General features: G+C 41.0%; 1 pseudogene; it reads right to left on the reverse strand.

Moving 5' to 3' along the window:
* Positions 1–2: 2 nt before the first annotated feature.
* LOC148125768 (uncharacterized) lies at positions 3–27,033 on the reverse strand (annotated as a pseudogene).
* Between the last annotated feature and the right edge of the window lie 451 nt (positions 27,034–27,484).

Genomic DNA, 27,484 nt, shown 5'->3' on the forward strand with positions numbered 1-27,484 from the left:
ATCTAATAAGTCCTGCCTCCCTGCGGGGAGATGCAGATTTTGAGAAACTCATTGCCACCAGACTGATCTGACCATGACAAGGGGACCAAGGAGAAGTCTACCAATTCCGGGTAACATAGACACTGCTCTGACAAGAACACAAAATCGGAAGTGTGACCACTATTATTAGTCGGGCTCTGGATAATCTGGGACAGGCCTATGGAATTCATGGTTTCTATAAAATCTCGGGCTACCTCCGACCCCAGAGAAGACAGGTTGAAATCCCCCAGAACTATAAGCCTGGGGAATTCCACTGCCAGTCCTGCGGTGAGGTTCAGGAGCCCAGGAAGGGAAGCTGCCATGCAGCAGGGTGGCTGGTATAGCAGCAGCAATCCCACCTGATTCCTTGAGCCCAATCTAAGAAAAAAGGTCTCACAGCCAGGGACTTGTTGAACAGTGCCTCTGGAGGCTACTAGAGATTCTCTGATGACAATAGCCACACCTCCTCCCCAGGCCTGAGGTCTAGACTGGTGCTATGCTGGATAACCCATTGGCACATTTCTGCAAGAGGAATGCCTCCCTCTGGGTTCAGCCAAGTTTCAGTTATCCAAGCCAGATCAGCCTTCCCTTTGAGGATCAAATCGGCAATAAGGCTAGCCTTATTGCAAGCTGATCTCACATTTAAAAGCAGTAGTCTAAAACCAAGGCCACCACAGATCTGCTGACCAGGAAAATGAGGTGAGTGCAATGGGGCAGAACATGAGATAGGTACAAAACACTGAGGTCATGTTCCCCATGCCTGCCCTCTCTCGTCTCCCATATCTCCTTTTACTCAACACCACTGAAATAGGACGCCTTCCTCTGCCTTCCCTGAGAACCATTCTATCCCCCACCCCCAACCTTCTTCAACAATTACTGCTATTGAGCTAGGTTTCACCTAATCTGTACCTGTGCATTTGGCTTTTCTTGCCTAAGTGTAAAACCTTAGTTTTATCTACATTAAATTTAATTTGTTAGGGATCAAGTTTGTCAAGATCCATCTGGATCTTGAGCTTGTCTTCTGGGGTGTTGCCTATTCCTGCCAGTATTGTGTCATCTGCAAATGTGATGAGTTCCCCTTCTATTCCCTCATCTAAATTGTATATGAAAATGTTGAAGACTGTTGGGCCTAAGTCGGAAGCTTGTGGTACTCCATTGCTTACTTCCCTCCATCTAAATGTAATTCCATTAAAGAGTACATGTTGAGTGTGGCTTGTTAGCCAATAACAAATCCATCTGGTGGTGATGCTGTCTATCCCACATTGTTCTAGCTTATCAAGAAGTAGGTTGTGGTCTATTTTGTCAAATGCCCTACTAAAATCCAAGTATACCATGTCCACAGCATTTCATAATTTAGTCACTTTGTCAAATGATTTGGAGCACAGTTTGGGTTTAGGATGCAATAGATACACAACAATTTCCCTCATTCTGTTTGTTCCTGCCATTCAACATCATTTTCCATTTTAAATTTCCTAATTATGGCAGTTGGTAATATAATACAGGTTTTATAAGTACAAGTTCACCTCCAGATAAAAATATCCCAGACTTTAGAGAAAGAAAAAAAAACTTTAAAAATCTTGAACTTTTGAAGGCCAAATATAAACCTATTTTCAGAACATTTATGCTCCAGTTAATATCTTTCTCTTTCCTTCAAAGTTCAAACATTCAAATATAACTACCTCAGAGAAGAGTTGAATTGATAAATATATTTCCTAGAATTAATTAGTATTTAGCTACATTTAAAACATGTAAAATTGAATAACCCTTTGTTCATAAAAATATCTCCTACAACAGTGCCTATCTTCCATCTTCTCAATGTGTGTCATTATGCATTTTGTCTTCCCCAGAGGGCATAAAGCATTCTTGAAAGTCTATTGTTTATATGGGGATATAAAATTTCATAACACATCTTTAATCACATACAGTGTCAGCGGAAAGAAAATATCACACAAAGCCTTTTTTTAAAAAAAAATCTATAGTATCATTATCTATTTTAATAGGACTTTTGTTGCAATTCTTGGAATTTATGTATACTTCAGAGCTCATTTTGTCTACAGGGAGATGCCATTTTCTCAGACAGCAAATGCAACATACTATGGATGAGAACTTATAAGATGCAGTACATATATAGTTCAGTTATAGTTATAGTTATATATAGTTATACAGTTTTTTATATATAGATATATAGTTATATGCATATATATACATACACATATAGTTATAGTTAGTTATAGAGAATATATATATATATATATATATATATATATATATTCTTAAATTTTCGCGGGTACTTACATGTATGGCATTCGGCTTTGCTCGGGTTATTTTCCCACGTCATAGTAGCTGTGCTTTTAAAGTTGTAGCGATGTTTCAGCAGAATCTCATCTGCCATGTGTGTCTATGTGTGTTTATGTGTCATAAACACATACACTGTATGTGTGTTTATGTGTAACCATGGAAATGGAAACAAACAAACAACTACCATTCCTAGATGTACTAATCTACAAAAAAACAGATGGCACACCATATACCAGAAGAAAACACACCAACCACTTCCCCAACACCCAATTCCACGACCAGCACAGATAAACTCCATGGCCAAAACATTAATTCCCGGAACCAAACGCCTGGCAGACAAGACACATAAAGACTGAACTATGCACCCTGACTAAAGTACTGAAAGCCAACAGCTTCCACAAAAGCAAAATCACAGGCCTGATCCACAAAAACACACTGAGACATAATGGAGACCTAAAAGATGAACAAACCTATGGAACAGCTGTCCTGCCCTACCTAAGAGGTACCACAGACAAAATCAGTAAGATACTACACAGGCATCACATCAAGACTGCTTTCAAAACAGACAGAAATATATATATATATATATTGAAGTTCTCGCGGGTATTTGTGTGTGTGTGTGTGTGTGTGTGTGTGTATAAAAGGAGGAAGCAGCTGCAATCTCACATTACTCTGAGAAGCACAGAGCCGGAGACAGAAGCCTGAAGATGATGAATGAGACTTCATCGAAACGTTGCCTAGATACTTTGAATCTTACGCGGAGAAAACCCGAACAACCAAAGATCCACATACAAATACCCATGAGAACCTCAGAAAACAAATATATATATATATATATATATATATATATATATATATATATATATATATATATATATATATATATATATATATATATATATAATTTCTGTCTGTTTTGAAAGCAGTCTTGATATATATATATGGCATTTGGCTTTGCTTGGGTATTTTCCCACTTCATAGTAGTGCTTTTAAAGTTGTAGCGCTACAACTTTAAAAGCACAACTACTATGACGTGGGAAAATACCCGAGCAAAGCCGAATGCCATAAATGTAAGTACCCGCGAAAACTTAAGAAAACATATGTACATATATGTGTGTGTGTGTGTGTGTGATTCAGCTTTGTTCGGGTATTTTCCCAAGTCATTGTAGTTGTGCTTTTGTTCGGGTATTTTCCCAAGTCATTGTAGTTGTGCTTTTAAAGTTGTAGCAACGTTTCAGCAAAATCTCATCTGCCATCATGAGATTCTGCCGAAACGTTGCTACAACTTTAAAAGCACAAGTACAATGACGTGGGAAAATACCCGAACAAAGCTGAATGCCATACCTGTAAGTACCCGTGAAAACTTAAGAAAATATATATTCTTAAGTTTAAGAAAACCCGAATAACCAAAGATACACACACACACGTGTGTGTGTGTATCTTTGGTTATTCAGGTTTTCTCCCACATAAAATTGGAAGTATCTAGGCGATATTTCGATGGAAGTCTCATTCATCATCTTCAGGCTTGTGTCTTTGTGCTTCTCAGAGTAATGTGAGCTTGCAGCTGCTTCTTCCTTTTAACTGCTAGTGGGGGTGTGACTTGATCGGGTGGGGGCTGAAGCTGAAGACACAAGCCTGAAGATGATGAATGAGACTTCATCGAAATGTCGCCTAGATACTTCCAATTTTACGTGGGAGAAAACCTGAATAACCAAAGACAGACAGACAGACAGACAGGCACACAGACACACACACATATATATATAAACTATTTTCCTTGTTATGTGCTCCAAAATTCATCTGAGAGATTACAGTTTTGGCTGTTTCCCTGCTCATGTTATGAAAAAAGCAATATATCAAGAAAATTATACCTGAACTTTGACCCAGACTCTACAAGTATTCTTGCAGGGAGAAGGTGTTTGTTTGGTTTTTTTTACTGGAGAATGTCTGAGACTTGTGGTATAGCCCAGGAAAATGAAAACCATGAAATCTTGGCCTTTCCTTTTGTACCTTGTAGCAGATCATCCTGCATTTGGCTGGCAGAGAACATACCTGAAATATGATTACTAGGAGAAGCAATTCTTTTCAAGATCACTGTATCTTTCTTGCTGATAACAGAAAAGTAGTAATCTATAACATGTTTTTTTTCCCCAGAGCTGTGTTAGTAATGCTGGTTCCTGATAGTGATATTAATATCATGAGGCAGCATATGAAGTAATGCAGGAGTGGGCTTCAAAAATTTCAGCAACCAGTTCTCTGCCTGATTGCTGGGTGGGCATGGCCATGGTGGGTGTGGCCTAGTGGCCTCCTGCACCACTGTGTGGGGGGGACATTTTTGCCCTCCCTGTGTTTTGGAAGCTTTTCCTTGAGCCTCCAGGAGGGCAAAAATGGCCTCTCCCGGGCTCCAGAGGCCTTGTGGAGGCTGGAAATGGGGCCATTTCTGGTCTTTTGGAGCTTCCGGGAGGACCATTTTTTCCCCCTCCCCAAGCCTCCACACAGGCCCTGTACTTATCTGGCATCCAAAATGGGCTGTGTTAAGTTTGAGCAATGAGAGGCTGAACCAGAGCATGAGTGCAACAGTACTTTATTTTACAAATAAAGGGCTGACCGTGCTTGCCAAGCCTGGAACTGGCTCGCAGCAATCAGCAACCAGTTGGACCCCGCAGCCTGCTTTTATAGCTGGCTGCTGGGGAGAACCAACCAATGGGAATGGGGGAATATCGCCCACACAAAGTGAGTGGACCTGAGTGAGAACTCCTTGAGTCCTCAGGACATAACACCCCTTCCCCCCAGATGCGAACACGCATAGTCCTTGAGGTAGACGGGGGTTTGTGTTGGCGCCCGGAGCGGCGCAACTCGGGAACATTGTCTGTCTGTTCGGTATCAGTCTGTGACGGTTGAGCTGGCATAGTGTCGCCAACACTCTCTCTGGACTGGGCATCCTCGGAAACCACCGGGTTGGTTACTGGGGTCGAGCTCTCGTGGGTTGGATCAGGTTGGTCAACTCTCTGGGCGCTGTTGTCCAAGTTTGGGCTGACCGGAACGACCGCTGGCGCAGACTGGTCGCTGGGTGCGGTGTGGCTGGGCGGCGGATGAGACGGTTCCCCTTCGACTGGAGACTCTGGATTCTTGTTTGCGAGGTTGCTGAGGCGCCTTCTGAGTTGGTCTATGTGTCTCCTCCAGACGCGACCATCCTCCAGCCTGACTCTATACGATCTCGGCCCGGTGATGGCGATGACCTCGCCCGGAATCCAAAGTGGGTCCCCAGCGAAATTCCTTGCGAATATCGGCTCCTGTAACATAAAATGTCTAACCCCGAAGTGGAAGCGAGGGAGAGTCAGGGCAGTATTGTGGGTGCAGTCTATCTAATACAGTCCTCAGGCGCCGGCCCATCAGAAGTTCCGCTGGGGACTTATTGGTGACTGCACAGTGGGTTGAGTGCTGGCTCATCAGGAACCGTGAGAGTTTGTGGTGCCAGTCATCTCTGCCAAACCTAGCGAGGGCCTCTTTGGTGGTCCTGACGGCTCTTTCAGCCAACCCATTACTCGCAGGGTGAAATGGGGCTGTGAAAATGTGGCGAATGCCTAGGTTGGCTGCAAAACGGCTGAATTCTACTGATGCGAACTGTGGGCCATTATCGGAGACCAAGGAGTCGGGTAGTCCATGTGTAACGAACAGGCGCGTTAACACGTTGGTGATTGCTAGTGTGGTGGTCGTGGATAGCTGTGCCACGTCTATCCATTTGGAGTAAGCGTCCACGACCACTAGGAACATCTTTCCATGCACGGGCCGGCCAGATCGATATGGATTCTAGACCAGGGGCGCTGGCGCTCTCCCATCTGGTAGGGGTGGCGATGGGGGGAGCAGGACGGGATTCCTGGCAAATGCTGCAGGAACTTACCCAATTGACAATGTCCTCGTTTAGACCCGCCACCACACGTAGCTGCGTGCTAATGCCTTCATTCTCACAATGCCGGGTGTCCCTCGTGCAACGCTCCAGGACTCGGGTACGCAGCGAGGTCGGAATGACCACTCGAGTGCCCCACAGTAGACAACCCTGCAAACTGGACAGCTCCTGCATGCGAGTCTTAAAGGGTGCGAATTTGTTATCAATGTTGCCTCCCGGCCACCCCCTCCTCACCCAGTCGAGCACCTGGGCGAGCGTTTGGTCTGCCTTGGTTTTGGCGGCGATGTCAAGGGCGGTGATGGGCAGGTCCAACTGGGTGATTTCGAAAATGGCATTGACAGGAGCTGGGTCTTCAGCCGGAGCGGGTAAGGGCAGCGACTGAGCGCGTCAGCGTGGGATAGAGTTTTGCCCGGGCGGTGGATAAGTTTGTATGAGTAGGCCGCTAGGAAAAGTGTCCACCTTGTCATCCTAGGGGAGAGGACTTGAGGTGTCTGTTTGTCGCCGGCCAGTAGGCCCAGGAGGGGCTTATGGTCGGTGACCAGTTCAAGAAGTGGCCAAAAGGAATTCGTGAAACTTTTTCACGGCTGCAACAGCTGCTAGGGCTTCCTTGTCTATTTGGCTGTAATTTCGCTCCATGGCCGAGAGCGTCCTGGAGAAAAAGGCGATGGGGGCCTCGGCGCCATTGGCGAGTCGGTGACTAAGGACCGCCCCAATTCCAAAAGGGGATGCGTCTGCTGCCAGTACTAAAGGAAGGTTGGGGTCGAATGGATGAGCACTGCCTCTGACGTAAGTAGTGATTTGACGGCGTTAAACGCCTGGTCTTCTTTGTGCCCCCAGTGCCACGGTGACTTTTTGTCTAGTAATCTGTGTAGGGGTTCGGCTACTGAGGCTTTATGGGGCAAGAAGGATGCATAAAAGTTTAGGAGCCCCAAGAAAGCTTGTAGCTCCGTTTTGGAGGTCGGTGTGGGAGCTTCGTGGATCGCCCTAACCTTGGACTCCAGGGGGTGAATGCCAGAGGCGTCAATTTTATAACCCAGAAAGTCCACCTGTCTAGTGGCAATGGCGCATTTTTCTTTTTTTTTAACTTGAGGCCATGCTGTCTGAACCTCTCTAATACTACTCGCACTCTCTGGAAGAGTTGGGGTCTGTCCCTGGCCGAGACCAAGATGTCGTCAAGTAGGGTACTACACCAGGGAGGCCCTGTAAAATCCGGCTCCATGAGGGACTGAAAAATACCCGGGCAACACTTACGCCAAATTGGAGACGCTTGCATCGGAAGGCACCCTGTGAGTGACGATGGTCTGAAGTTCCGCTGTTTGGTTATCAACAGGGAACTGTTGATATGCTTGAGACATGTCCAATTTAGCAAAAATACTGCCCGGTTCGAATGTGTGCAATAAGTGCTGAATGACGGGCACAGGGTAGGCGCTAACTTGTAAATATTTATTGATTGTTGTCTTGTAGTCCGAGCAAATTCTCAGGCTACCATCTTTTTGAGGGTGTGACAATGGGCGTCTCCCACTTGGCGAAATCTGTTGGCTCAATGACCCCTTGTTTTAGTAGTTTATCCAATTCAGCGTCTAGTTTTGGTCGAATAGCAAATGGAACTCTACGTGGTTTTAATCTGATTGGGACTGCCTGGGGGTCAACGGTGAACAAGATGGGGGTTCCATTATAACACCCCAGCTCCTCGCTGAACACATCTGCGTAGTCAGCGAATAAGGAGTCAGTGTCTGAGGTTGAGACAGCATGGACTCCTGTTAACCCTAGGCCGAGGTGGGGAAACCAATCGAGCCCCAATAAGGTGGGTAGATTGCCGTTAACTACCACTAGAGGTAGGTGGCCTTTAAAAACTCTAAAACTGACAAAGAACTTGCCTCTGCCGATCACGGGAATGGCCTTCCCCTGGTAGTCCTTCAGACCGAACTGGCATCTCTGAAGCCGGGTAGTAGATAGGCTGGGGTGGAGTCTCTTGAGGGTGTTCCACGAGATTATTGAGAGCGCTGACCCTGTGTCAACCTCCATGTGGCACGGTTTACCTTCTAGGGAAACGGAGAGAGAAATTTTACTAACAGTGTGACAAGTACGCCTGGCAAGGCGGTGCGTGCGACAGTTTAATACTTGCCTCTGTGGTCCCGAGTGCGAGGACGGAGGTCTGTGTGCAGCGCTTTGGGGGCTTGGCAGACTCTCGCAATGTGCCCCCTCTTATGGCAGTTGTTGCAAACGGCTCCTTTAAACTTGCAGGTGGCCCTTTGATGTGATCCCCACAGGCTAGGCACAGTGTGATGTGCTTGGGTGGACCGGTGTATTCTTGTTTGGCCCCTACCTGCGACCGTCTGTCATTGGTGAGGCGATGGACATCGTTCTCATCGTTGTGGGCTTCCTCCGCTTCCACCTCTTCGGAATGGACTGGGAACAATGCTAGCTTGGCACTTGGGCCCTGAATTTCGGTGGCTGAGTTCGTTGCTAGCTCGGCTGCTAGGGCCTCCTCTACCGCTTGCGCAAGGTTGAGGTCTTTTTTAGCTAGCAGTCGCCTCTGTAGGTTGAGATCCTTGACCCCACAAACTAATTGATCGAGGAGCATGTCCTCCAGGTATGTTCCAAACCCGCAGTGCAGGGCTGCTGTTCTGAGGGCGGCCATATATTGATTGATGGTCTCCTTACTTGATTGCTTCCTCATACGGAACGTGAACCTCCTGGCGATTTGTGAAGGCCTGGGAGCGTAGTGGTTAGTGAGGATCTCAAGCAACTCGGACCACGGAACGTTTTTCAATTCTCTCGGCGCTACGAGTGCTGCGGCGGTATCGTAAACGGTGGTTCCGCAGTAGATTAGGAAATAGGATTTTTTCCGATGCTCTCCCGCATCCGCCAGGCCGACCGCATCGATGTAATGATTGAAACAGTTCTTATACGATTCCCACTTCTCTTCGTCTGGTTTAAACGCTGGGAATACTGGGTTGGAACTCATGGTGCTGGAACGGCTGGGCTACCTGCGGAAAAATCTCTCTGGGACTACGAGCGCCGTGAGTTACTAGTGATATCAGCTCTGGAGAGGTTTTTGCTACCCTCTCTTTCTCTCTCTGGGTTACCACGTTGGCTGCTAGCCGTTGGAGGTGTCTTGATTCGCGCCAAAAAGTGGGCGTTAGTGACTCTCTACAGCGCTGTGCTGTGGTTCCTACTGGCTCGAAATTCAAATGACACCCGTTTGAATTTCGCGCCAAATGCAGAGCGGCTGCGGCTCGCAGCGCTTCACTTTCCCCGTAGCGGGGCTAACAAGCGGCTACAGACGCTTCTAACTTTTTGACTCAGACCGCTTTCTCTGGCTGCGGATCTGCGTTTGCTCTTTTTGATCGCTCGTTTTGTTAGCTGACCGCTCTCTCTGGCTGCGGATCAGCGTTTCCCTTATCGCCAGCCGATCGCTCTCTCTGGGCTGCGGATCGGTGGCTAGTGACTCAGCGGTTGCAAGGTGCATCTGGTAGCCATCCCATCCTCGTCGCCAGTGTTAAGTTTGAGCAATGAGAGGCTGAACCAGAGCATGAGTGCAACAGTACTTTATTTTACAAATAAAGGGCTGACCGTGCTTGCCAAGCCTGGAACTGGCTCGCAGCAATCAGCAACCAGTTGGACCCCGCAGCCTGCTTTTATAGCTGGCTGCTGGGGAGAACCAACCAATGGGAATGGGGGAATATCGCCCACACAAAGTGAGTGGACCTGAGTGAGAACTCCTTGAGTCCTCAGGACATAACAGGCTGCATGGAGACTCCTGGGTGGGGAGGGATAGGGTGGGAGTGGTGGGACAGGGCGGGATTGGTGGGGTGGATGGGGACAGCCAGGGGTGGGATTTATGGGTTCGCTGAACTCTGTAGACTCTTAGCTAAAGGATCGCCCAAACCCGTGCGAACCCTGAAGCCCACCCCTGAAGTAATGTATGGACTTTTATCAAATATCTTGGAACAGTTACATCCTGATATTTATTTATTTTTATCTTATTTATTTATTTTTGTCAATTGCTTACAAGATAATAGGTATAAGTAAAATCATAGTTATGAATACATGGATACAAATAAGAAAAATAAAAAAATAAAAGAAACAATAGGACAGGCACGATAGGTACATTGATGCACTTATGCACACCCCCTACAGACCTCTTAGGAAAGGGGTGAGGTCAATAGTAGACAGTCTTAGGTTAAAGTTTTTGGGGTTTGGGGAAGAAACCACAATCAGGTAGAGTATTCCAGACATTGACCACTCTGTTGCTGAAGTCGTATTTCCTGCAATCAAGTTTGGTGTGGTTAACTTTGAGTTTGTATCTATTGTGTGCTCTTGTATTGTTATGGTTGAAGCTGAAGTACTCATTGACAGGTAGGACATTGCAATGTATTATTTTATATAATATATTTAGATCGGACCTGAGGCGACGTAGTTGTAGGTTTTCTCGGTCTAGAATTTCGAGTCTGGTGACATAAGGTATTCTGCAACGAGTAGACAAGTGGAGAACTCTTCATGTGATATATATGGTGCATCATGACATCATGAAACACATCTCATTAGTTTGACATCACTCTAACTTGCTTGTGTAATAAGACCATGGCTGGTTGGTTCCCCATAGCCATTAAGAGTGGTGAAACTGTAATCTGCATCTGGAAAAATCAGAAGAAGACAGCTACTATGTCTTTCAAGATTTTTTTGATAAATGGGGGTGGGAGATCTTGACTTTATTCTTGCCACCTCATGATTATACAAGATTCTTATCTTAGCTGTTGCATGATGATATTTTGCAAACTGTATTATCCAACTGAAGTTATTTATTGTATGGAAAATATACCAAATTAATCTCTTATACCTACAACTGTTTGTCCAATTTCCCTGCATAATTATCCCTGACAAATCTCTTTTCTTTGCATAAATCTTCAGTGACTTATCTGTTTGAGACTTGATATACATACACCTAATATTATTGTGATTATCTTGTGATTAAAATCAGTAAGAAAACTGTTCTAATCAGTTGAAGTTGGTTCAGATTCCTTGTGGATGAGAGTTAGATATGCTCTTTTCTGTATCTTTAGGATTACTTTTGTTACTTGGGTTTCATTCATGCAGTGTGCAGCAGCAGCCAGAAAAAACTAATACCATCCCTGATTGTATAAACACAGACATAGAATCAAAATCATGTGATGTATTAGTAAAACCTTTATAAAACCTTAGTAAGACCACACCTGGAATACTGCATCCAGTTTTGGTCACCACATAACAAAAAAGATGTTGAGATTTTGGAAAAAGTACAGAGAAGAGCAAACAATATGATTAAGAGCCTGGAGACAAAAGTATATGAAGAACAGTTGCAGGAATTGGGTATGGCCAGTCTAGAGAAAAAAATGACGAGGATCAAAATAACTGGAATAGCAATATTCCAGTATTTGAGAGGCTTCCACAAAGCACCAGAAGGCAAGACTAGAAAAAAATGATGGACATTAATTAAAGAGAGAAGCAACCTGGAATTAAGGAGAAACTTCCTAATAGTGACAACAATTAACCAGCTTGCCTTCAGAAGTTTTAGGTGCTTCATCAATGGATATTTTTAATAAAAAATATGGTAGGTGGACAGCCACCTACTGTTTCTGAAATGGCATAGGGTTTCCTGCTTGAGCAGAGGGTTTGACTAGAAGATCTCCAAGATCCCTTCCATCTCTATTCTGATTCCTCATAATGCTCAAGAATTGCTCCACCAATTCTTCATTTTGTGGAATTGTGCCATCAGCACATCTGGATCTAGTCCATGCCTTTGAATGCATGAATGTTTTAATGTTTTCCTGCTAAGCATTTTGTGTTATTTTTTTTTTCATTTGTTACAATTCCTTGTGATTATCTTTACATGTTTTTGTAAGCTGCTCAGAATGGTTAAGAAAGTGGGTGGCATGTAAATTTTCTTGGAATGCGCTCCTTCCTTATTGCATTCCATCATATGATTTCCCCCTTTGGAGACATGTTGCAACACAATTTCTTAGCTTCATAGTGGTTGGCCATGGAGTCTTCAGGGCTCCATTTTATCTCCTAGACTTTTTAACATCTACATAACATTTTTGAGAAAAGGCATCTGGGGATGTGGTTATTGAGCACTTATTGAGGTGCGTTAGTAAGCAGATGACACCCACCTTTACCTGTTCTTTTCATCTAATACGGGTGAGGTGGTTGGCATTACGAAGCAGTGCTAAGGCAGATTAATGGACAGTAAACAGGCTTTAGTATAGTTGGTGGGCATCACTCCAGTATGAGTGATGCTGGAGGAATCCACACCTGCTCTAAAGGAGCAGTGTCAACTTGTGAAGCTTTCCTGATCTGCTCTCAAGTTGCCATAGGCAGGGAGATGGGAAATCACGCCTCACAGCTACACCAAGGAATTCATATCTCAGTCAAAACAAAACACAGCCTAGTGAGCAGAAGCCAAGACCATTTCCACGGAGACCCACAACAGCTGGAGGGAATGACTTCTATGACCTGCAAAATTTCATCATTGGGAAATGTGACTGGTGATACACACTTTTGAGGGCGGGAGATACAAGGTCAGAGGCAAGTCGTGAAATGGGTGAAGTCAGAGCTGGCTTCACCTAGGTAGTGCCGACATGGTGCTCCTAATAAACAACTGGATTTTTCTTGCTAAATGGCTTGAGACTTAGGGCGTTGGCCAGAACCCTGTCAAGCAGTTTCACAGCTTGGTTGTCAAGCCTGAATTTAGTTTGGTGGTGGAATTTTATGAATTCAGCTTGACACGCTTGAGAACTGGAAGGGAGGGAGAACTGTGGTGGATGGAGCAAAACCATATAGCTGGGTGATGAGTCAGCTGATTCCAATGGCTGCTTGGCCAAAGGAAGGAGGAGTGCAGGAAACTATTCCATATCCTGGTTAGACAATGTGACATATCGTTTTGGAAAAATGAGTAAATTCTAATTATAGTGACATGGAAAGCCAGAAAACTTTCAGTACTGGCTTTCCACCAGTTAATGCCAAGATGGTGTAATTAAATAAAATTGTTCTTTGAGGAATCACAATGCCTCTGAGTTTGTTTTATAATGATTGCATTACTTGGAACCTGATGGTGGTTCTCCTAGAACCATCACTATCACTAGAAACCCAGATAGCTTCAGTGGCCCATAGTCCGTGTTCTCAGCATGATTGAAAACTATGACATTGTGACATGCCCCTGTTCGAATCTGACTCTGAGGGAGAGGAGAAACAGGGACAGGGAGTGGGAGTGTGACTCCGGAAGTTGTGGAGGAAACTGGGGAAGGACATAGGCTGGCCAGGCATTCAGAGGAAGACCCAGGCCCATCCCCTCTTCATCTTAGGGCATGCAGGGAGGAGAGGATAAGAGAGAAACATGAATGGCATGGTCTACAGGGGAGGAAATGGCCTTGATCCCCTTCATAGACTGTAGCTGTGAGGACTGTTTAAAAGGACAAACTGCACATGGGCCCGTGCTGGAAACAAAGCATGGAAATTTCTAGTTTGTCAGTTCTTATCTGAGGTCTGGCTCCTTCCCAGTGTGTGTATTTTGATATCAGTGGATATCTTCAAGCCCTTATCCTGCCTTGTCTCATTAATTGCTTCAGTGTGGTTTGTGTTGTTTTATTCTATTTATAATTTAAATGTATTTTGAGTTTGAATGGAAGTTCTTCCTTTTCGCAATTGTTTGTGGAGGAGTTTTTTCTCCAGTCAATGATAATTGGACTTTTGAAGGCACGTTGAAGGAATTAAAGGGACTTCACCTGTTTTTGTGACTTTGTTGCTTTTGCATCCCACTCTGGGTCATCACACATTGCCTGGATAGAGATAGCCTACAATTATCCACACACTGATACTTTCTCTTTTGGATTATTGCAATGCACTGTACCATGAGCCTGATTGTAAAATATTGAAGAAACTATCAAAAATGGCCTGAAAACTATAGTTGAAAATAAAGCAGCTAGAAGTTGAAAACAGAGCAAGTAGATTGGTCATCATGCCTGTTTATGTATCTACCCAGCCCTTAAGATCTACCCTGACGTTCTCTTTCAGATTCCCACATTGGAGGAGATAACAATAAGCATTTTTCTCCCTATGGTAGCATGTTTCAATCCTCTTTCTCTTTGGTAAGAGAGAGAGAAAAAATTTCACCCAACTCTGATTAAAACCAACCAAACAAAAAGTTTTCCATTTCTGGTTTTCTCCTGTCAACCTAGAGAAGGATATTTTTTCTATTTTTCAAGGTTTGCTCAGGAACTGGGCAGAGTCCGATTAAATTACTTTCAGAGTAATCTGGATTTAATTTGGTCGGTTCTGAAACTGGTAGTTTCTTAATGGCCACAATTGATATGTGTAGTTCTAAGACTAAACAAGCTATAATTTGAAGATGGGGTCAGTTTGAACAGGGCAAGGACTATTTTCTTCTGAGATTTTTTCTCTATTCCCAATTCTGTTTGCTTGTCCAAATATACTACAGTACGTCCTTCCATTAAATTAAGGGTTTTGCTGAACACAACAGAAATAACCTTTCGCTCCTGCAGTGGGACTCACTATATCATTCTGTTTTCCAAATCCACTCTGTTGCCCAAATATGGTACATTCAGAACAGATGTAAGACTACCTGGGATGGAGATTAAGAATCAATTGTTGTGGTGAAATGGCACATATCCATTGAATAACACAACTATATTCAGCTCTTTGCCTTTTTCCAATATTTATTACAGCGAGAACATAACAGAGCCTGAATAAGCATAACAATGCACAAAGTTTGCAATAGTCCTTTCTCTCTGTGTCTCATTTGGACAACTCTAGTAATAATATTACATCTAATAATGCATTGTTCTGAGGACTAAATGCCAAACATCCAAACTACTTTTTAAGTGACCTTCCCAAATTTTCAACAGATAATTTTTATTAAGGAAAAGTCACTGGATTTGGCACTTCCATTTATCTATTCAGTCATTCCATATATTTATTTACAACAGAGAATAAAAATGGAAATGCATTGTGAAACTTTCAGAGAAGAAGACATTTGTATTCAGTGTGCTTAATGTGATTTCATGTAATGACCTTCACAAAGAAAAGGAGGCTGACAGAAGCCAGTAGACACAGAAAGTCAGTGTTACAGAAACACTTTGATCAGTGGGATAAATTACTTCCAATGTTTTACCCTTACACTAACCAGAACAATAATAGGAGTGTATTAAGAATAGCTTCTTCCATTTTCAAATGATCCTGCCTTCTCTGGTGGACCTCCTTGATGGATCTAAAACAAATACCCTGATGACTGTCACATAGCAGGAAAGAAGTTTCAGAATAGGATCAGATCTCCAGATTTCAGTAGAAATTTGGATAAATAGGCTCTGAGTCGATAAAGTTTGCAACTAAATATTTGATCTTCTAAGGACCATGCAGTCATCTAGCGATACCAATGGATGAAGCATGCCCAAAATGTATCATCCTATTTATACTTCACACACACACACACACACACAGAGAGAGAGAGAGAGAGAGAGAAGAAGGCCAGATTTTGGTTTTGGGGAACTTTTAAGGTCAAAAATCTTGTAGGAGACAGATTGCTTCTATTCCTACCCTTATTCCTACTCTCCAATCTGAAGAATTACCCACCTTTCCACCCTATGACAAACAAACAAGCAAATCCTCTTTTGCCAACAGATCATTTTTGGTACTGAAATTTAGCTTTACAGTTTTGGAAGCTGAGACCCACAAGCAAGGTTCTGATGGCCAGATGTAGGAAAAGGTTTGCTCACAAAGGACAGAAACTGTCACTGTTTGACAGTGAGATGATGGGCCACTGTGCATCTCTTCAAGTAGCTTCCTTTCTTCAGGTGTAGAAGAAGATGGTGTGGATACAATCAATGTTGGATTGAGGTTTGTCTATTAGTAGGTTGGCTTAAGTGTAAACAGAAGAGGAACTCCAATTATTATTAAATTGAAGTAGCAATGAATAAATCTATGATGAGGATGGCCCTCACCATAGGATAAACTCCTACCTTACTAAAACTTAATCATTGTTCCCTTTCATGTTGGCAAAGGAACAAATATTTTTCTTTCTGACAATGGCTGTGATGTAGTATAATTCCAAAATATTCCAGAAAATTAAAATGTCAACTTCCTTTTTGCTATGCATAGTGACCCAAAATGGGACCAGAGCATAGGTATAAGAAGGCCAGGTACTACAACTGATAAAATGGTATCTATAGGAGGTAATTATCTGTAAATGTCTGTAGTTACCATCATTTTATAATGCCTCTTGCCTAGAATCTCACGTACTATGGTAGATGCAAAGCCTTGCTTCGGTTCTAGTCTCCATGTGAGATAATTAGGTGGGGAAAAATATGTGCTTTCTAAAAGTCAACTATACAGAAGACTAAGATATAGTTTATGGGATATGTTCAAATTCTTACAAGATTAAGAAACACAGAATATCCTTCTGAATGCCAGCAGAGACAGCATATCAGCTCAAAATAGCAACAGCTTGTTTCACAGTTGATGTTTCTGGAGTTATTTCTCTTCAGATGCTTACAGGTCTTTTAGGAATTCTTCTCCACTTGTCTTCAATAAAGCATGTCAACCTGTGTGCCATTCTGCTAACTAGTAAGCTGTCATCCCATCAGGAAAAGGGATTCATAACCCATAACTTTTGGTGCCGGTTACAAAACACTATTAGCATATTTAAGTGTTACCAAGTCACAGTGTTCAAATTTGAGTTTAGTATTATGAATTATCACATTTGATCTTTTAAGTTCAACTTTTTGTTTCTTTAGTAGCCAGTCAAAAATTATAAACAGAAACATATCTTCGGAGTAAAAAAAAAAAAAAGTTCTTGTTTGCATAATAGTATTAAATGTTTTTTTTAAAAAAACTAAAAACTGATATAATGTGAGAAAAAGGAAATCAAAGGGATATATAAAAGTGCAAGAAAAGAGAAAAGGAAAGAAAGAGAAAAAATACAAAGAAGTAGCTTTTGAACTTTACCACAATTTTAAGTATAATTATAAATTTATCTCTTACTATGCAGTTATAACAAAACTCTTTTCTTTCTATTCTATTCTGTTTAATCATTAAAACCATAAATTGTAAATTCATTTTTTCTCTTTTAAGCAAAAAGTCTATAAATCCTTTCCAATCACCAACAAGTCAATTTAGCCATCTCATCTAGTTGTAACATCTTCACCAAGCATTCCTCCATTATGAGTAACGTTGCTTCAATTATCATGTATAAAAACAAAATTCCATGACTATTTTTCCATCAGTCCCAAAATAAAAAACTTGGCTTTCATTTGTATATTAATCTTTAAAAATCATTCCAATCAGTGTGTGTATTTAAATCCAAAATTTTCTAGTTTTTTCATACATCCACTATATACAATAAATGCCTTGTCTTGTACTAATGTCCAACATAAATCTGATGTGCCTTTATACATTCTAGACAATTTCTGTAATGACATATACTGAAAATATATCATCTTATAAAAATTTTTATTTAAAATTACAATATAAATTTAAGTCCTTTGAGCCAAATATTTTGCCATTCTTCCATCTGGATATTATAACCAAAAAAAATTAGCCTACTTTATCAATTGTTCTTTCACTTACTTTTCTTCTGTTTCAAATTTCAATGAAGTTTCCAATTTTATCAATTATATGTTCATTTGTACACAACTGTATTTCAAACTCAGTCTTACAATATTCAAAACCTCTTTTCCCTAGTTTAAATATTTTTAATAGCTGTAAGTACAAAAACAATGTATTCATCTACCAAATCAAGTTCCTTTCTTGATTTTATTTTACATTCCCCCTGACAAAAGTTTAGTATTTTACAATAAGTTAATATTTGCCTATTATTTCTTATCTGTAAAATGCTTTTCATGCCAACAACTACAAAAATGTTCTCAGGCCCAAGCTGGGTTTGAATCTATTCCAAATCCTTAGTATAGCACAACTAACAATGATTTTTAAAATCCACATTAACCTTAACTTTATTGTACCACAGATATCCATGCCACCCAAACCTCAGGTTATATTGTTCTACCTCCAAGAGTCTTCTATATCTTAGCAGCAATGACTCTAAAACAGAAAACTACAACATACAATTTCAAATCAGGTAAACCCAATACTTCTCTTTTAGTACGTTATAGCAATTAGATTTATATACCGCTTTACAGTGCTTTATAGCCCTCTCTAAGCAGTTTACAGAGTCAACATATTGCCCCCAATAGTTTGGGTCCTCATTTTACTGACCTTGGAAGAGTGGAAGGCTGAGTCAACCCTGAGCCTGGTGGGATTTGAACTGCCAAATTGCAGTCAACTGGCAGTCAGCAGAAGTAGCCTGCGGTACTGCACTTTAACCACTTTGCCACCGAAGCTCTTATATTTAACTTATGTTTTTTTTTCCCCACCACACAAATTTAGATATAACCTTCTGTCATTCTTTAAGTGGTTCATCAGTTGTCAAAACAGGTATTGTCTAAAACAAAAACAATTCTAAGCAAAATATTCCTTCTCCTCACAGAAATTCTCCCCAGCAATGACAGTTGTAATTTCTCTCATATTAGCATATCTTTTTAAATTTCATTCTGTCTTAACATAATTCTTTTGAAATAACATACAATTCATATTTATCATAGTGATACCAGATACATTCTTATCAATCATAAAACTCATTTTATTCATCAGGTCTCTTTGAGCTTCTATTTTCATATTTTTGTTAACATTTTCATCTTCTGTTTATTAATCTTGAAACCTCCTACTGTACCAAATTCTTTTAAATTCCCCATGAATGTTTCATTTCTCTTTAAGAGATCTTCTAAAACCAACACCAAATCATCTGTAAAAAGCCCTTATCTTGTAAGCCTCTTTTTAAATCTTTATCCCCACAATTCTTGGATCTTCTTTCTCTGTTTAATATTTTAAAAACAAATATAAAAAAGAGAGGACACAGTGGGCAATCCTATCTTGTTCCTTTTTGCATCTCACAGAGTTTTGTTAGATTCTTCATTGACAATTATTGGTGCTTTCATGAAGTATAAATTGATCTTTCCCATTTTTTAAAGTTCTCTCCAAAATTCCTATCTTCCAAAACCCTAAAGATGAAAACCTATTTCAAATTGTCCAAGATCTTCTTTGAATCTAAATGAATGTTTGGTCTAAGTACACATAACCCATTTAATGTATATACCCATGAAAATACAACAGCATGCTTGAATGGACCGGCAGACCAAACATCAAGAGAAGTCAAAATATGACCGTTGGATAAAAAAGCCAACCAAGACATAAACTTCCATGACTTTCAAAGAACAGCCTAATTCATCTTCTAAACCAAGAGTGTCAAACTCGATTTCATTGAGTATCATGGTTGTGTTTGACCTCGGGGTGGGGTGGGGATTGGAGTGGGCATGGCCAGGATGGGCATGGCCAGTTCAATATCACTCATGTTGGGGTGCCAATGGTGGCCTGAGAAAATGGGCTCCCAAGCTCTGTTTTTGGCTGCAGTGTCCTCCTGCAACCCTCTACCAGTGAAAACGGAGCTCAGGAGGGCTGCCTGCAACCGTCCCGAGCTCCGTTTTCACTGGCAGAGGCACCACAGACCAGTCCTTCACTGTTTCCAGGGTGGCCCATAGATCTAAACACCCTGTGCACCAGATTTGGCCCCTAGGCCATGAGTTTGAAACTGTAAAGATATTCCATGACAAGATGGATTAAATCAAATGATCAAAACCCAACGTTTGTAAATTATAAAATAAGAGATGAAAAGAAATCAATGCATTGTAACCTGCCCAGAGACACCTGATAGTGAGATCCCAAAGGTGCACCATATTTGCCTAAGAAATATAAATCCTTCCATTATCTACCATTCAGTCAGAACTGAAGAAGCTTCTTGGATGAGAAGTGAAAGATCTTCAAGAGAAAAAACACAGAAAGTCCAGTTGCCTTTTGAAAAAAAATCACCTTTGAGACAGCCATGACCTGGATGACTGCGAATCTCCAAAGACATTGATGGTGAGATGGGTGACATACACATTTAATAAATTTTTTAAAAATCTCTCTTTGTACATATGTATGTAGAATTTAAAAACTTCTCTACGGTTCATTGTTTTATTTGTTCCTATCTGCCTGCTACTTCTCATGTTTTCTACATTGTAAATTATTGCTGGAATCATGAAGCTGCCAAACAACTTTGGTTAACTATCTGAACACTAATTTAAATAACTTCCTTGCTTACATTAGTTGGGAAAATATTGATCAGCATCATGTATCGATAATTGATAAATTATTTATAAATTATAATTGTCCATTTAGTGCACTGATAAATTATATTCAGTTTGGGATTCAATAAACTTTTTCCATCATATTGTGTAATGCTAGTGTCCACCAAAGGCAATGATTTTCACAAACTAGAAGGAAAGTTTCTCTTTCAAGAACCCCCTTCCACATTCGTTCCCTAAAGTCAGAATTCACACTCGTTCTACAGTCTCTAACACAGCCAATCTTTATGGTGCTCACATTACACAAGAAAGGAGAAGAGTGATGGGGAATCAGGAAGAGACAAGGTAGACGATGCAGATATGGTGATTTGTCTCTCTGCATACCCATAGCTGAAGTCAGTGATCTTCAATACAATCCTATTTTGGAAACAACATTAATTTAATGAAGTTACAAAGATCCATACACAGACAGAATAAACACACTCACTAAATAGAAACAAAGGAGGTAAAACTTCAACACAATCATTCATAACAAGCAAACTTCCTTTCAAGACGAGCATGGATTTTGGACACGGGAATCAGAGACATTCTAGAAAACAAAGGTAATACTGAAAATTGTGTTTTGCTTAGAAAAATGTCAATTTTCCATTTAAAAATAAATCATAAAACTTATATACAGTTTAAAAAATACATAAGGATGTTAACAGACAAATGGGAAGAAAGCTTGAAAGGAGCCAAGAAAGATATCAACAGATATATTAATACCCCCATGGACTGTGTTGGAGACCAGAGTTTTGGAGAGTTCGTTCATTAAATTGGTCTCAATAAAAGTCATATCTATCCATCTCTGCAAACAATGATCTGACAGACAGACAGACAGACAGACAGACAGACACAGACAAAAATGAACACCTGCATAAAGTGAATCATTTTTGGCAATTATCCACCTGAGTTTTTCAGAATAGCTTGGGAGATGTTGACAGGTGGCATCAAAAAGAATTATGAAAAAAAAATGTTTTATTCTGCTCAAAAGGTCAAAATGCTTTGAATTCGTAAAGGGATACCAACTAGCCAAAAAATAAAGATTCACAAAATGTCTGTACGCATGTCAGTCCAATATACCTAGTCTTTTTTCTCTATCAGGTAAATAAATATAATTTATTTTACATTACAATAACTTTAATATTTCACTTTCTCTGTTTCTGATTCTCTGGTTGATTGTCTATTTTGTCTGTAGATGTTATTAATGTCTATGTATTTATTGATGTTCAGGACATGGTGGGTCAGTGGCTAAGATGCTGAGCTTGTTGATCAGAAAGGTCGGCAGTTTGGCAGTTCAAATCCCTAGCGCCGCGTAATGGAGTGAGCTCCCATTATTTGTCCCAGCTTCCGCCAACCTAGCAGTTTGAAAGCAAGTAAACTTTGATGGGAAGGTAACAAGATGTACCTTCGGCATTTAGTCATGCCAGCCATATGACCACAAAGATGTTTTTGGACAGCACTGGCTCTTCAGATTTGTTTCCAGCCCCGTAGAGCTGGAAACAACTAGCATGTATGTGCAAGGGAAACTTTACCTTATTTATTGATGGCTAATTTGTCAATGTGCCAGGCTTCTAGAAATTCCCTGGTGTTTTTGGATTTGGCCTGGCCAAATAAACACATAAAAATTAACATCTAGAGACTATGCAAACAAGACAACCAACCAGCTCAAAAGGAAGCAAAAAGACCCAAGCACTTCTCCACCATCAATAAGTACCCAGATCAGCATAGATTAACTCCAATGTTAACATTAGACCAACAATCAAGTACACAATACCTCAATCAAGAGCCTGCCAAAGTAGCCAGCAGCCAGCAGCCCAACCAAAGAATCTCTAAGAGCTCCTTCACCAACACTGACAGGGCAAGCCACCAGAATATATAAACTGACAGCAAATAGCTCCCCTTACTAGCACAGATGAGGTTACCTAGTTTGGGTAATGAAACTTCTGCAAGTACACAAGCAAGCTCAGGGAGTACCAAGGACCCTTCAGATTAAAAATTGTCATTATTTGGAAACTAGAAAAATCAGATTTGTTCTGCATTGCTATCTAGTCTTCTCAGAAGGAGCTATATTTATGTAAAGTTAGACTGGATTTCATTGGTCATAGCACATATTCAGATTTCTTGATCTTATATAGGTTTCTTATAGCTCAGAAGCAGGGTCTGTGAAATATCCTGTTCAGATATACAAACACAAATCTATATACCCATATATGTTGATATAATTCTTCTCAAGAATCCCCTTGCAATGATTCCTAGATAGAAACTTATTGAGGACTCTGGAAATTTTCCAAGGCTTCAGTGGGGACAGATGGCTTAAAAGCTGCCTTTTCCCACTATCACTCTAAACTCAGACCAAATTACACTGTCTCTTTGTCACTACTATAGTTTCTTTCCTTTCTTTTTTTTTCCTTTAGGGTTTCTGTCAAAACATATGTGCTTTAAAAAGATAATGTTTGGGCTCTTTTTCCCGTGACAGATCTGCATTCTGTTTAATTATCTTTCAACAAATGGCCAAGTAGTGCCCCATTACTCTTCTGAAAAATGGATTAAAGGATGTTCAGTATTGCAATTTCAGTAGGCTTGCCTATTATAGTTGTCATACAGCCTTCAAAGTCAGCCATATGCAGGGAAGTGCAAAGAAAATGGCCAGAAATCCACATCGCTTAATATCAACTCAAGTCCAAAACAAGACACAACAGACAAGATCTGCTCTCACAAGGATAAAACTTCAAGGGGATACTTGTGCAGAACCAGACTTGGAATAATTCAGAGGAGGAACCTATGTCTTGCATGCAGTACTTATCTCAATTTTAATCCATAGCCATTCTACATGGATTAAATGTGACACGCACATGACACCAAGTGATATCAGACTAGTGTCTGACAATGAATGGACTATAAAGGGGTCCCAAACCATATGGGGCTCTCAAACCTCCTTTCCATGGTTTTCTGTAGCTCCTTGATGAAAATCAGTATCTTCACAAAATTGAGGAGGAAATCATACAGATTCTGATATGATCCAATCAATATTCATCATTTCCAACTTCACTGGTTTCCAAAAAAAGTACAAAGTTAAAAGATAAATACAGAGAAAAAAGAAAAACAAACTCAGGGGAAAAAAATAAGAGTGGAGAAAAAATAAAAAAATAAAGTAAGAAAGATAGAAAAAGAATGACTTCTGGCTTTCTTTAGTACAGATATAGATTTAAAAAACACAACAAACTATTGCTCTAAGGATAACATTTGTCTACATTACTTCAATAATCTTATATGTTACTGATCAGCAAATCCCAAAGTCAATTTTTCATTCAATTTCACCATTTAATCAATTCTATCATCTTCACCATCCATTCTTCCATTGTAGGTTTTTGTAAGTTCTTCCACCTTTGAATATAGAAGTCTCACTGCCATTATCATATAATAAAAGTTTTCCCATTAACTCCAAAAAAAATTGTATCTGGTTACATTACAATTATACTTCCACTTTTAAAATATCCTGCATCAAAATAATCCCAGTATATTCTAACTTTCTTACACGTCCACCAAAGATGAAAAAAGATATACCCTCAATTTGGCAACATCTCTGGTCTGATCAACAGTGGTAACGCTTTGGCGCTATCATCAAGATCATAGGAAATGATAAAAGTGCTGTATATTCTACTAGTGAGGCCACACTTGGGACACCGTATCCAGTTCTGGCCACCACAATACACACACACAAAAATGCTGAGGCCTAGAAGGAGTGCAGAGAAGCACAACAAATATTATAAAGGGTCTGGAGGCTAAATTGTATGGTAAATTGCTAAGGGAATTCTTTAACTTAATGAAGAGAAGGCTTAGGAATTGCATGATAGTCACCTTTCAATACTTAAAGGGCTACCACAGTGAAGAGGGGGTCCATTTATTGTTCATAGCACCTGAGGGCAAGACAAGAAGCACATGGGTGAAGGCTCATCGGAGAGAGATTCAATCTGGAACCAAGGAAGAATTTCCTGATAGTAAGAACAATTAATCAATGTAACAGCTTCCCTCCTGGAATTGTGGGTGCTCCATTAGTGGAGGTTTTTAGGAAAATATTGGAAAACCAGTTGTCCAGGATGGTATAAGTTCTCTTGCTTTGGGCATACTAGAAGACCTCCAAGATCCTGTTCAGCCTTATGATTCAACATCCCTCGTCATCTTGCTCATTTATTTCCTGACTTCTTCTTTCCACCGAAAAAACCCCATTAGGTGCTATTTTCACTCCAATGGAGACAATAAAATATTTGAAAAACTAATATCCAGGCCAGCAGTGGGATCCTAACTGTTCCACTGCCGGTTCGGTGATTGTGCATGCACCTAACACACACACCTAATGCACATGAACAGCTTTCCAACACACCAGCCTGAGTGAGGCCTGCAGCACCAATCAGCTGAGAGGATAAAGAAAAAGGCATAGGAGTGGATGGGATGGTCGATCCTGCTCTTTTCTTTCTCCTCTCAGCTGATCGTTGGAGGCTTTTTTTACTACCAGTTCTGCCAACTGGTCTGAACCAGTAGCATACCACCACTGATCTAGGTTGAGTATAAGGAAAATGGATCTTTTCTGTTCTGATGTGTCAAGGCTTTCTTGTCTTTTCTCCCCGTCCTCTCCATAATAGAGATGATCTGATCAGAAAAAAAGAGAGTTGCTAATTAACAAACTTTGCCTTGCATTTGTATCCTTAAAACACACCGAGAGAATTTTCTTGTTGAACTCCAATGTCTATCAAGTTTAGCTAGCATAGTCAATGGTAAGATGTGAGGAATAAAATTAGCTGCATTTTAGCTAATGCAGCATGTGCCAACCACCTCACTGTTTCTCTAAATCCTTGTGACATCCACAGACCTTCAAGAAGGCCGAAAACTGATTGTTTCATCCTATTCTAGGGGTTATATTTTCAACAATTATTTTGATCAAGCAGAAGCCCTCAATCCCTTCCAATGAGAGGTAGAAGAATGGATTTGGAGTCAGGGTTTCACACTATGCTATTGCAATGATCTCTCTGCCACTCTCATCCATTAATTATTGATTACTCCCCTTATCCCACAAACAGTCGCTGTACCTAATTACTGAAAATATTGCAAAAGATGAATAGAGTATGTTTACAATATCTGGCTTATAGATAGTAAGCCTGTGGGAAGTAAGTGCACTCTTGTTCAATGCTATGTTCTATATGACAGCTGAAATTAATTTAGTCTGCTTTGGTGTAGAGAAAAGTGCACTCTGCCTTGTAAAGAGGTGAAGCCATTGCATCGCAATTGGTGGCTGGACCTTGAAGTCAGGGGAATTGGTGCATGCTCTATATATGCCCAGAAACCACTTTCCTTAAATAAGAGCATGCTACCCTGCTTTGCTGCTGTTTATCAATGCAAGAACATTCACCTTGAAATTTTGCTTGGAGAGAGTACATCACTCAAACCTTTAACTCCTTCAGACCTCTGCATGTGACTAATGGATATGCTTCCTATCCCTTTCCCTGACTTCTATTCAAAATAGCTGGCATTTTGTTTGTCTTCTGTAATTGGAAAGAAAAACCCTTCTGATTTGCAGTCTAAAGTCAGTGGCTGAATATAAGTAGAAAGATGTCTCGTGTACTTGCAGCTGCATGGAAGAAATTGCATAGAGAAAATGGGGGAGAGCAGGCATTGGATAGTGTTAGTGGAGTTGTGATTGAAAAGGTACATAAATAACAAAATTTCTAAACCTGGCTATGAGAAAGAAGTCCAGACATTATGAGGCTGCTGAATGAAATACAGGTAATCCTTGACTGACACCAGTTCATTTAGTTATGGTTCAAAGTTACAAAGAGCACTGAAAAGAGGGACTTATGACCATTTTTCACACTTATAACTATTGCAACGTCTCCATGGTCACATCATCAAAATTTAGACACTTGGCAATTGACTCATATTGTTCTTTCCCTGGTATTGGTGCCCGTCAAGTTTGGAGGCCCTGTACTATATGTCTGAAATGCTAGAGCAGGGGATTGGACTAGAAGACCTCCAAGGTCCCTTCCAACTTGTTCTGACCCAACCGGGTTCCCAAAGAGCAAACACAGACAAAGGCAGCAGCCCCCACCTTTTAAGGTTTAATAACAAATTCTGTTCTGAAGGCTGCTTTCCACTAATTAGCTCTGACAAGAAAGAGCCTTGCCAAGTTGTTTGTCAAGGCTGCCAAAAACCCAGAGATAAGAACTAATTTACAAGATTCTCCAAACATGAACTAAGATGTCCACAAGTTGAACTTCAGAGCTTCTTTGCTGTCTGCAAAGAATGCTTTTCCAAACCCGGCTTTTATCCTCTTGAGGGAGGGGGTCATTACCTTGCAACCTTACTCCCGAGTTTCCTGTGCTGCTGTAATTGTTCTTTCCTCTGAGTAATCCTTTGTGCACATGCACTTGGCACAGGCTGCTCAGGAACCTGCTCATCACTGCTGCCAGCCCCCACAATCTCTGAAGGCATCAGTCCACTCTCTGATGGTCCTGGCCCTTCATCAGAGTCATCACTCTCCTTAGCCATCTGCACCTGCTACCAGCTAACCACAACATTCTGGTATTGGTGCCCTTCAAGATTGGAGACCCTGTACTATTTGTCAGAAATGGTACAGGGTCTCCAGCTAGAGCAGGGGCTTGGACTAGAAGACCTCCAAGGTCCCATCCAGCTCTGTTGATGTTCTATGTTATGGCACAATCTTTGACGATTGCAGTGTCCCGTGATCATTTAGATCCCCTTTCGTGACCTTCTAACAAGTAAAGTCAATGGGGAAGCCAGATTCATTTAGCAACTGTGTTACTAACTTAACAACTGCAGTAATTTATATAATAGCTGTGGCAAGAGAGGTCATAAAATGGACCAAGATTTACTTAACCGTCTCGCTTAGCAACAGAATTTTTGGGCTCAGTTGTGGTCATTAGTTGAGGATTACCTGTAAGGATCTTTTTTAAGTCCTGAATATAAGTGCATTAAGATC

The sequence above is a fragment of the Pseudonaja textilis genome, chromosome 4, assembly GCF_049901715.1.
Source record: "Pseudonaja textilis isolate UNSWEBS1 chromosome 4, rPseTex1.2, whole genome shotgun sequence".
Classification (NCBI taxonomy): Eukaryota; Metazoa; Chordata; class Lepidosauria; order Squamata; family Elapidae; genus Pseudonaja; species Pseudonaja textilis.